The 11,763-nt window shown below is 39.7% G+C and overlaps 1 long non-coding RNA gene across 1 annotated transcript; it reads right to left on the reverse strand.

The window, feature by feature from the left end:
- Window positions 1-2,923: 2,923 nt before the first annotated feature.
- Window positions 2,924-10,075, reverse strand: LOC125611884. The gene is made up of 3 exons (XR_007342121.1): window positions 10,050-10,075; window positions 3,329-3,421; window positions 2,924-3,057 (listed from the first exon to the last, which is right to left on the reverse strand). It is a non-coding gene; the product is annotated as an uncharacterized LOC125611884 (long non-coding RNA).
- Between the last annotated feature and the right edge of the window lie 1,688 nt (window positions 10,076-11,763).

The following is an 11,763-nucleotide window of genomic DNA, read 5'->3' on the forward strand; positions in this document are numbered from 1 at the left end:
CTAGTCTGTGCCAGTACTATCCTAGTTATGGGGATTCAGTACTGATCCAGTCTAAGGATACGGAATGTCCCTTTTACAGCATGTGTTCCACCATAAATATAATGCAGGCTACCTAACACAACTTTTCTAATAGCCACGTTAAAAAGTAAAAAGAGACAGGTGCAATTAACAATATATTTTACTTAACATATTCAGGATACTAGTTTAATATGAATTGATCCAAAATTATTTTTACAAATTCCTTAAGGTATTAATTGATATGTTATAAAATTCACCCAATTCTTAAATAACATTTAATAAGTTATTTTACACTCATCCAAGTCTTCGAGATCTGCTGTATATTTCACATTCACAGAACATCTCCATCTGGACCCGCCACACACCAAGGGCTCCATAGCCTCATATGGCCAGTGGCTACCATGTTGGGCAGTCCTATTGTGGAGGGTGAGACAAGCAATAAACACGTAACTGAAAAGGGTAGGAAAGGAAAGCCTGTGTAAAGAAGTGAAGACAGCAATTGAATGATTTAAAGGATTTAAGAAAAATAAGAAATAAAGTAGGTACTTTAGTAGGTACCTGCACTCACAATGCAGAAAGAGAAATTGTGTCTTTAGCACATTTCTGGATGTACTTTGTCGCACCTATTTAATTGTCAGGGCTGCTGAAGAATCATATCCTAAATTAATAGCACTCTCTTCCCCATGGCCTTCTCCCAGGTTCTCCTCCTGGCATGACCCAACCTGATATTTGGAGTCCTGACAGCTCCTCAAATCCCAGAAATCAGCTGCAAGCCAATGTTGTTTTCTTTGAAGAGAGAAGCAGGAAAGTCAGTGTCCTCCAGCTTACTAGCTGAGATGCCCGAGGTCCAGAGGGAGTATCTGCTGCTTCTCCCAGAAGTTAGGATAAACTATAACACAGAGCATATCCTAAAGTGCATTGAGGACCACTGTGAGAGTTCTTTGATCCTCATCAGCTAAGCAGAAAAGATGGAGAATCTCTACCAGCGTTGAAGCCAAAGGGAAGACGGCTCTCTAGTGGTCATGTTACACATTTCAGTCAAACGAATGGGGGCACTGTGAAACGAATCCCTTATAACTAGATGGAGGACTGCACCATTGTCTTCAGGACAAAAGAAATCAAAATTTTTTTTTAAATCCCTTGGCTAAATTATTACCAAGTTACATATTTAAAATATTTTAATCTGGGATGTAGCTCAGTGTACAGTACTCACCCAGAACAAGGTCCTGGGTTCAACCCCTAGCATAGCAAAAAATAATAATAATTAAATATTTGATTATTAATATGATTTTTGTTTATAATATATACTATTAAACACTGAAAATGGAAATTATGGTTAATGTGCTTAAATATTCAAAATACTTTTTTAACACGTGGTTAGGGCAATTGATATGCTAAGATTCACAGCCCTTCATTTCCAGTGTTATCATAAGTCAAGGGATTATAATTCATATGATTCACTTTTATCCACCAATTAATGTCACATGTGTCCACTGAAACTTAAAATTTCACATGTAGAGGACAGTTTTTGATGTGTTTGCACTTCCTTACTCAATCCTATTAAATTCAAAGGGATAACAAATTAGTTGGGGAATGCCAATTGATGGTGAAAAGATAATTATTTAAATTCCACCAGAATATTTAGCAATGTAAAGACCATAGTTACAAGTTTAAATACTAGTTAAAAATGATACTGTGAGCTGGGCATGGTGGCATATGCCTGTAATCCCAGTGGTTTAGGAGGCTGGGGCAGGAGGATCACAAGTTAAAAGCCAGCCTCAGCAATTTATTTAGTGAGGCCCTAAGCAATTTAGTGAGAACTTTTGTCTCATAAATAAATATAGGGCTGGGGGTGTGGTTCAGTGGTTGAGCCCTCCTGGGTTCAATCCCTAGTACCAAAAAGAAAAAAAAAAAGATACTATGAACTTGCTGATAGTTATTGTAAAATACAAATAAATGAGTTGATGTGCATGTGGTATTTTTATTTTTTATTCCTGTCATATAGCTACAGAAAATTTCTTTTCCTTAAAATTAACTTAAATGCATAAAGAACTTTTTAGAACAACATTTAGCAGAGTTGGTACTACTCATCAGAGGCGCAGAATAGAGTGGGTACATATATGGATTTGAATTCTGTCCCCCAGACTTAGTGATCTAGTTAGCCTTGCTCAGTTTCCCCACCTGCAAAATTAGAATAAAAGCACCTTAGAGACAGGGTTCAGTGAGAGTCATTTGACCACTCAATAAATGAGTTCAAGCAGATTTTAAGACAAAAGAAGAAGAAAATGAAAAAGTTTTGCAAGTTGCAAAACTCATGAAAATTTTGCTAAAGTAAAATCATGACTTCTTCATTCCGAGGTTGTAAAACTCTAAAATTTAACAGAATGTTGTATTTATTATATTATCATGTTTTGCTTTAGATTTACTGTGTCAAATATTTTAAGGTAATTTTCATCAAAATAAATGTGATAGATACTAATAATATTTGTACCTACAAATTGCAAAATAAACTCTTGCTATTGCATGTGGTAAAGGCAGAGGTGGGGTATAGAATGATAGGCTTGGCATTGATTCATTCTTGGGAGTTGTAATTCTGAGGCACAGAAAGCTATGACTAAATCAGGAACACTACCTGGAGAAAGTGACCTTGGGTTATAATTTCAAGGAGATGGTCTGTGATCTGTGAGAGGATCTAGGGAAGGCCCCAGTAGGCAGCTGAAGGCTGACTCTCCCAGTTAGTAATGCAGGCTGGATGCTTTGGGCTAAAGTTTGCTGCAAAACATTCTGAACAAAGATCCTAGTCAAAAGGAGCTTTTTAATACCCTGAGGAATTCAGACTGAGTGAGATTTAAAAATACATATAATATAGACGTTGATCTCATAGACCGTAATCACACTCTCTACATCATAGGGTCTTACCTTCAGTGCTCTGCCTTCAGTTAGTTGAGGCAGAGTAAAAAGAGATGGTCTCTGTGTTAGGGGAAACACATTTTCTGGAAATGTTCTTGAATACTTGTTCAGAATTATTGCAGGACATTGCTGGTATGGTTGCAGGTATGAGGAAGAGAATAAAAGGTACTGTGGATAAGTCACTAATCCAGAGGCTCCCAAATGCAAGCTGCCTGTTAGATGAAATCTTCCCTGTCTGGCTGCTTTTCCCTCTAAGCCCACCCAGACCTCCACCAATCAGCTGGGGCCTTCATATCTTCCCCTTATACTATCCTCAAAGGTGCTTGGGCTTAACAACTGCCAGGTCCCAAGATTTCACAATGATATCTCTTGTCACTAGTTGAAATTCATGAATCCTTACCTTCACAGAGGTGAAATTTTGCTTCTTTTTTGCTTTCAAAATTGGGAAGGAAGTCAAACTCGGTTTCCTTGGCTTTTTATCGTCCATCTGAATCTTGCAGGAAGGAGAGCAGAAAAAATTAATTGGCAGTAGGAATAAAATATAAGTAATGGTCCACACACTCCAGAGAGAAGAAAGAAGGGCGGGCCTGAAGGAAAGAAGGGGGCAGACTCAAAAGCAAGGGCGGACTGGACTCTGCTTTTCCTCTTGCCTCCCTTCTAGTGGTCTGATAGGGTTTGGAGGGCAGAGGGAGAGGCAGGAGCCAGGGAAGGAGGACGAGTAAAGCACGTGGTTAGCAGTTTAAGCCCCCAGCAAATACCATTTCCCCTAGTTAACTGCAAAAGAAACCCCATTCTATTGCCACAAATTCAATATTCCCCCCTACAATATGCATAGACTAGTGGGCTACTGGGTTAGATTAATGCCTACAGAAAAAGAAAGGGGGAAGGTTGGTAGAATCTTTTTTTCTGGATCTTATTCAGCCATTTTGTACCTTCTTCATTCAGAGCACAATTCTATGACTAATTAACTGACTGCAAGATGGAAAGACTTGGCAATGGGGGCAGGATGAGGGAAGTGCTAGGGGAGTGATATTGGCCAAATTATAGAGTTATATTGTGTGCACGTATAAATATGTACAACAGATCCCATCATTATGTAAAACTATAAGGCACCAATAAAAATGTCACAGAAAGAAACAGATAGAAAAACTTGTATAATACCATGGAATCTAATTAGAGTAGTGATTCATATAACCGGATGGTGAGCCTTCGAAGTTTCCTGGGACACTTATACATTAGCAAAATATTGTGGAATCTCCGCTCTGTGTCCCTTGGAAGTCCCTTTACAGTCTCTATCAAGAGCTAAGGGAATAAAATATATAAGAAATAGGGGCAGAACAGGGACCAATGCAAACGTCATCCCGGCTTCTGCACATCACTCACTCCACACTGGGAAGCTCTTGCAGACACTATAATCAACATGGTGGTGTCACCATTTTGAAATTATCAAAGACTAAAGACAAATCAGGATATTTGTTGCAGCATAAATATTTAAAAATTAGAACTTTTCTCTAAATGATGGGAAATTTAAAATATGGCACACATATATTTTATGGGATGTGATGCAATCAATTTTTAAAATGAGGTAGATCAAATAAGCCAGCCCCCCAAAACCAAAGGCACAATGTTCTTGCTGATAAGTAATACTAACACACGATAAGGAGGAAGGGAAGGGAAGAATAGACAAAGGGGAATGAAGGGAAGGGTAGGGGACGGGAATAGGAAAGACAGTAGAATGAATCAGACTTAACTTTCCTCTGTTCATATATGAACACATGACCAGTGAAACTCCACATCATGTTCAACCACAAGAATGGGAAGTTACACTCCATGGAGGTATGATATGTCAAAATACATCCTACTGGCATTATAATTAAAAAAAATAATTAAAAAATACAAAAAAACTTTTTAAAATAAAAATAGAAGAATCACTTTATAGCTATCTTAAAGTAAACGTTAATCAAAATGATATGGCAGGGCTGGGGACATGGCTCAAGCGGTAGCGTGCTTGCCTGGCATGAGTGCGGCCCGGGTTCGATCCTCAGCACCACATACAAACAATTGTTTCCACAGAAAACTAAAAAATAAATATTAAAATTATCTCTCTCTCTCTCTCTCTCTCTCTCTCTCTTTAAAAAAATGATATGGCATAACTTAAGGAAAAGTGAGACTCAAAGAATATGATAGGTTTATTTGATATTGTTTATTTAATCTATAACCAGTTAGTAATCAATAGCAACTCAATGTTGGGGAAAAGAATCACCCCTGAGGAACTGTTGGTATGAGTGAATATTACTAAGGAAAATTTGAATTCATATCTTGTCTTTTTTATCTGTATATACCTAAGATTGAATATTTTTAAAAATAAAGAAAAGAAACCTGAAAAAAAATGGCTATGATTGGATCTCAAAAAAAAGTGGTTGATCTTTATGTATGCTTGTAACATATTGAGCAAAACCAGTAAAAGAACGTATATAATATGATTCTATATTTATTTTTTAAAAGATGTTTGCATACCTTTTTATACAGGTATAATGAAGGATTTGGAAGAAAGGAACTATAAAAAAAATTACTTCTGAGGAGTAGGACTGGGGAAGGTAAGAAAATCAAGTTGTTTTTGTTTTTTTAAGATATAGGATCTTGTCATGTTGCCCAGGCTGGCCTTGAACTTCTAGGCCCAAGTGGTCCTCCCACTTCAGCCTCCCAAGGCTGGTGTCACCATACCTGGCTAGGGGAACATTTATTTTCGCACACACACACACACACACACACGAAAAAAAAATCTTTGAAAAGTAAACAAAAAAGTGTTAGTCTCTTCTCTACTGATGATCAGTTTGACTTCTTCCTTCCCTTCCTTCCTTCCTCTCTTTCTGCAAACGTTTGTTGAGTCAATTCCACCAGATACAGACTGTGCTCTAAAGGAGAATTTGCTCTCCAGGAGAGGAGACCCATGGAAGCAGACCATTACAGAGCATGTGATCAACACACTAACAGACATATCTAAAGAGTGCATGGAGCACACTTTAAGATTCTGGCTGACCCTGCTGGGAGAGTTGTGTTAACCCTCACACCTGAGAAAAGCAGCCTGTTCTTGAAGGAAGGGCAGGATGGGCACAGAGCCAAGGTAAGATGGATTAGACTGCACAGAGAATAAAATGTGGAATTTCTAGAAACTGCAATTACAGGAATCAGACATCGCTGGCAGAGGGTCAGAAAAGAGGGTTAGATTGTCATATAGTGTCATACGCATCATATAGTCCAAGTTAAAATCTTGAGGGCTATGTGATTGTGCTAAATCTGAGCTGACAAGATCAGATTTGTGTTTTGGAAACATCTCTCTGGCATCTCTCTGGAGACTGAACAGGTCAATTTTCACCTTCACCTGGACATAGGATTCGTAAAGTCCCAACACTGGAGAAAAACGAATACAACACTTTTTCATTGCTAAGGCTCTTCATCAGTCTTCCCTTCATCTACTTCCCAGGGGAATGGAGACTGTGGAAGTAAATGTTCATCTTTCCAAACAACTGAAGCTCTTTTCTCTGTCCAGCTGTGGCAGCTCTGTACATAAAGAGAAGAAAGCCCTGAAGACAACGTGGGGACTTGGAGTCTAGCCTTGATGCTGCCTTGATTCTGAATGAGCCCTATGTCTTCTCTAGATTTTCACTTTCTTTGTCTAAAACAAGGAAACAAGATGACCAGATGAACCAGATAACCTCCTAAAATTCAAATTATATAAAAACACTGTCAGACTCTCTCTCTCTCTCTCTCTCTCTCTCTCTCTCTCACACACACACACACACACACACACACACACACACACAGTTAGGATGGCCTTAGTCCTAAACTTAAGCAACTCCATTTTAAAAACTCCAGTTTGAAACCTGCAGTCTCACTGGGCACACCACAGAGCCCTCCAGTATGGTCACAAACAAGTTCCTTCCCCTCACCCTGATAAACAGAGTGAAGCCCCTGGCAGGCTGTCCACCCCTGATAAAGGAAAAGGCGAGAAGATCAGGGTGGAGACCACCAGGCTAGATGTTTCTGACCCCAAGGTAAATGATGTCACTGAGAAATCCGGTGGTAGCTGATAAGGATTGAAAGGGGGATTAAAAGCCTCAAAATTTAGTATAAAAGACGGAGCAAATGAACAGGGATTCAGCCAGCCGAAACAAGGATGCACTCTAGCTGGAGAGCCGGATGAGGACCGGACATCCCATCACTTGTCATCGTTTCCTGATCCTCTGTGTGATCCTCACCGCTCTCAAACTCTACTGCCTCATCAGGACCTTGGTGAGAGCCACAACTTCTCCCTCCTCCCCACTCCTCAACCGGTCGTCCACTCCACGCCAGGAAGTCTTCCTTGGTTCCGGACCTGATCACCGCGGTCTGAGTGAGTATGCATCTGCTGGACATAAAGCCTAAGGCTTCAGACTTTTGAACTTAGCCTGCAGAGGAAATGTCTGTCATTAGCCTATCATGATTAAATGTGTTTTGCAGTGCTTAGAATTCATCTAGAATTGTGTGCTGTGAATCAATTAATCTAGAATCGTTTGCTATGAATTGATTATGTCTATTGCAGAGCCTAGCATTAAGGATTGTTGTTTTCTTGATTAAGAACCTATAGAGTGAAACTGTATTGAGTAATTTGTGTGAATAAAGTATTGAAAGGGGCAGAAATGCGTGGACATTTTTTTATTTCTCCCCTTGACTGCATACGTCACAATTTTGCCCCTTCCTGACACACACTTTTATGACTTATTCCATTATTTACCTCCCTTTCATGATTCTGTAGTTATCACAGACTATTTTGTGCCTTTCTATGCATTCAATCTGACTTCCAAAAATAACACTTGCTCCCTACTCAAAACTTTGAAAAGCCACTTTTTAATCCTCAAAATATATGGCAAATGATGAAGAAAAAGAATTAAAATGTCTATATTTGTTTGTATCTTGTTGCATGAAGGATTGAAGAAAATAAACTTACTTAGTTCAGAGCTAGAGTAAACAAATGTTCCTTTTTTTTTTTTTTTTTGGAACCAGGTATTGAACCCAGGGGCACCTAACCACTGAGCCACATCCCCAGCCCCTGTTGCATTTATTTAGAGACAGGGTCTCACTGAGTTGCTTAGGGCCTCACTAAATTGCTGAGGCTGGCTTTGAACTCATGGTCCTCCTGCCTCCCAAACCACTGGGATTATAGGCTTGCGCCACAGCACCTGGCTTTGAGTGAATGTTCTTTTGAGAAATGAATCTAAAAAATGAATCAAAAAAATTTGTTATTTTCTTATATGTAGATCGGAATTTCCCTACCTCTCCACACCACTCTCTTTCTTCTGGAATTCAACAGTATTTTTTTTTCTCATTTTGTCACCTGATCAATAGCTTTAATGTTACTACTTAATTATCTTAGATGTATATATTTTTTATCTCATCTCCATTGTGTGCCTCTTGGGGGCATGGATGATGAGCTTGTTTTTATTTACTTTAATTCCTCATAAGAACAAGCGAGATCAGTGGCTTGTCATTGAAAATTCTTAGTGCCAATTTTCTGGAAGAATAGAAATTTGAAATAGTTTAGATAATTCATCAAAAATGTTCAGAGCATCAACTGTGGGCCAGCAACTATGTTAAGCATGGGGAATTAAAGATAAAGAAAACAGAATCCTTGTTTTCAAGGATTTGGGAGTCTGTACAGCAAAACTGCCCCACAAACAACGGTACCAGCATCATTGCATAGCATCTTATACATATGTATTATTTCTGTGTAGAGTATTTCAGTGTCCACAAAGAAAATGTCTTCTGAGATTTACCTGTTATGATTTATGATTTCAGTATTTCCATAGCCATTGTTAGTGGCTTAATCTTTATTCCCTGGAGCAAAAAATGTGGCAGTGTGCTTGGGGGAATGTAAATTAATACAGTCATTGTGGAACACAATGAGAGATGCTTCAAAAAACTAAAAATAAAATTACCATAGGACCCAGCAATGCCACGACTGGGCATATACCCAGAGGAGTTGAAATCTTGGTACCAAAGATACTTTCACCCCATGTTTGTTGCAGCACCATTCACAATAGCCAAAATATGGGATCAACCCAGATGCCCTTAGCAGATGAATGGATAAAGAAAATATGGTATATTTACATATTGGATTACTACTCAGCCACACACACACACACACAAAAAAAATGAAATTCCTGTTATTTGTAGTAAAATGGATGCATCTGGATAACATTATTTTGGAGTGAAATAACCCAGACACTGAAAAGATAAATACCACATGTTCTCATTCATTTAAGGAGACCAAAAATTCAGCCTTATAGAAGTACAGAACAGAATAGTGGTCACTAGAGATGGGGAAGGACAACAGGGAGTGGGAACACTGAGGAATTAAGAGGGAATTTTAGGTACTGGGAAGGGTGCTAAAAGGAAGGGGTAAGGGAGGGGGGCTTGAATGGAAGAAGGGCGGCTGGACATAAATAATGCACCATGTATATAGGCATGGAAATATTGCAGTGAATCCTTCAATTTGTACAATATTTGCCAATAATTATAATTTTAAAAAACCTGACTACTCCCAAAAACTGGGAAAAAAAAGAAATTGTGGCAGTGAAGGGGTAGGAGTGACCCTGCCCCTTTGCATCTCTTTGAAATGGAAACAATGTGTTTAATGTATTTAAGTGACACTCACTTCTGCCCCTCTGCATTGTCCTTGAAATTCTTCATGGTTCAGTGACCCCAGACTCTTAAGAGGTGTAACAGACTTTAAAAAACATCTTGTCCATTTTCCCTGCCTGGGCAGGAATCCTCTCTATGGTTTCCTTGACAATCACGTGTCTGTGCTGGAACATTCCTCAGACACAGCCCACTGTTTTTCCAGGAAACTCATTTCACACTTAGCTGTTAATTTACATATGGTTGGCTCAATAAAAATCTGTGGGAAGAATAATTGATATTGAGCAAAATATCTTCTACTGATCCTTTGCTATTCTCTGTGAAGCAACAAAGAACAAATCTGCCTTTCTTCCTACTCAAGAGTTCTCAAGTGTTCAAACCTTAAATAGAAAAATATTATTATTATTATTATTATTATTATTATTACTCTCTTGTGCACTTACCCATCTCCTGGCATTGTGGGGGGTTGTCTTAAATGCCTTTTCCTATGATAGAGCATGATCTAAGCCTGACAGAGCCCGCATTGTGATTGTTCCCCCTCTATTTTCTATTTTTTTATGATCTCTTAAAGTGGCTACAGTTTTCTGGAGCCTAACCTGTGTTCTAGTCATTACTAAATCAGGAAGGGAAACCATTACATCCCTTGATGTGGTTGTTGTATTTTTATTAATGTAGCTGTCACGCCACACTCACATGGGGGTTGGAGTCACCTAAAGCCACAACTCTCAGCTCCTGGTCCTCCACAAGTTTGAGAAGCATGCATTCTAGCCAAGTTGTAGGCAGCAACATGGAGTTGGAGAGGGCCAAGTTCAGTGGCTGGCACTGCTAGAGATCCCCTTCAGGTTTAGCTTTTCCCCCATGAATAAGGACTAAAGCAGAGAAGGTTTAAATCTCTGAACCAATTAGGTATCATCCGTGTTTGAAGAATTTCTTAGAACCCCTAGATTTACACACCTACCACATGCAGGTGATGAAATCACTCAAACAAGACAAAAGACATTTATATTAGTTGTTTCTAAGGCGGTTTGAATTTTTCTATATCAATATAAGCTGAACAGTGAAATTTGAATTATGATTAATGATGCTGGCAGTTATTTAAAACATGTTAGAGGGGTCAGTTTCTCAAGCCCTGACGGGCTTGTGGATATTTCAAACATAGAAAATGTCACAAAATAACTAGACTTTGAAATTCTGTTTGCATTGTTCATCATCTTTTTAAAGGAAAAACTTGCTAATATTGGGGACCTCCTAAGAGCCGAAGCAAGCACCACTCAGAAGCAAAGCTTGCTTCAGATGTATGAATAACACACTCTAGTGTCCAATAACACACTCTAGTGTCAAGGGGTTGAGCTCCAGCTGAGCACAGGGGCGACCAGGAATAAGGGGCGGGCTGGAATATGCTAATGCCAGCCACAGCCTCATCAATGCAAGGCGTGTGGTTGCAGACTCCTAATTACTTCCGAGCGAAACTGCAGTGAAGAGGAAGAAAAGGAGGAAGAAAATTTCAATGCCCAGTTGTTGGGGTGAGTGCTGGAAGCAGTTTCAGGGTAGGTCTTATAAATTCCCTAGAATCTCCCGCACTCCGCTGGAGTTGGTGTTGCAAAGTTCTATTAACAGCAAAATATACAGAAGTAGCGTCCTGAGGACAAGGCTGCCGGGAGCAAGGTCTAAAAAGGCATTTTCCTTCTCCGCACACCCACATCCGCCCCACTGTCTCCTCGGACCACACTTGCCGGTCTACTTTTTTGCATTCGGTACACCTTTCGTCCACCCGCTCCTGCCGCGGATCTTCTTCCCAGGAAAGACTTAGCCGACCCTAGGGGGCTCAGGCTCGCGCCTTTCTGCCTCCTTGGTCTGGGTGAGGTTAAGAGGTGGGAGGAGCTGCATCCGGCTGGCGCAGACTGCCCTGGGGGCTGCAGAGGATCTGGTGAGTGGCCTGCAGAGTGAAGGGGAGGACCACACCCTCCTTCCGTCGCTATAGGAACGACATCTGCCCTTTTTGTGACTCCAGCTGAATGAGCTTAGGCTCTCTGGTCCAGTCCCAAATCACCTTTTACATCAACCTAAAGAACACATCTTTCCCCTCCTCCCCCTTCTTTTGCCCCAGTTTTTTTTTTTTTTTTTTTTTTTTTTTTTTTTTTTTTTTTTTTTTTTTTT

This window comes from Marmota marmota, unplaced genomic scaffold (assembly GCF_001458135.2).
Source record: "Marmota marmota marmota unplaced genomic scaffold, marMar, whole genome shotgun sequence".
Lineage (NCBI taxonomy): Eukaryota > Metazoa > Chordata > Mammalia > Rodentia > Sciuridae > Marmota > Marmota marmota.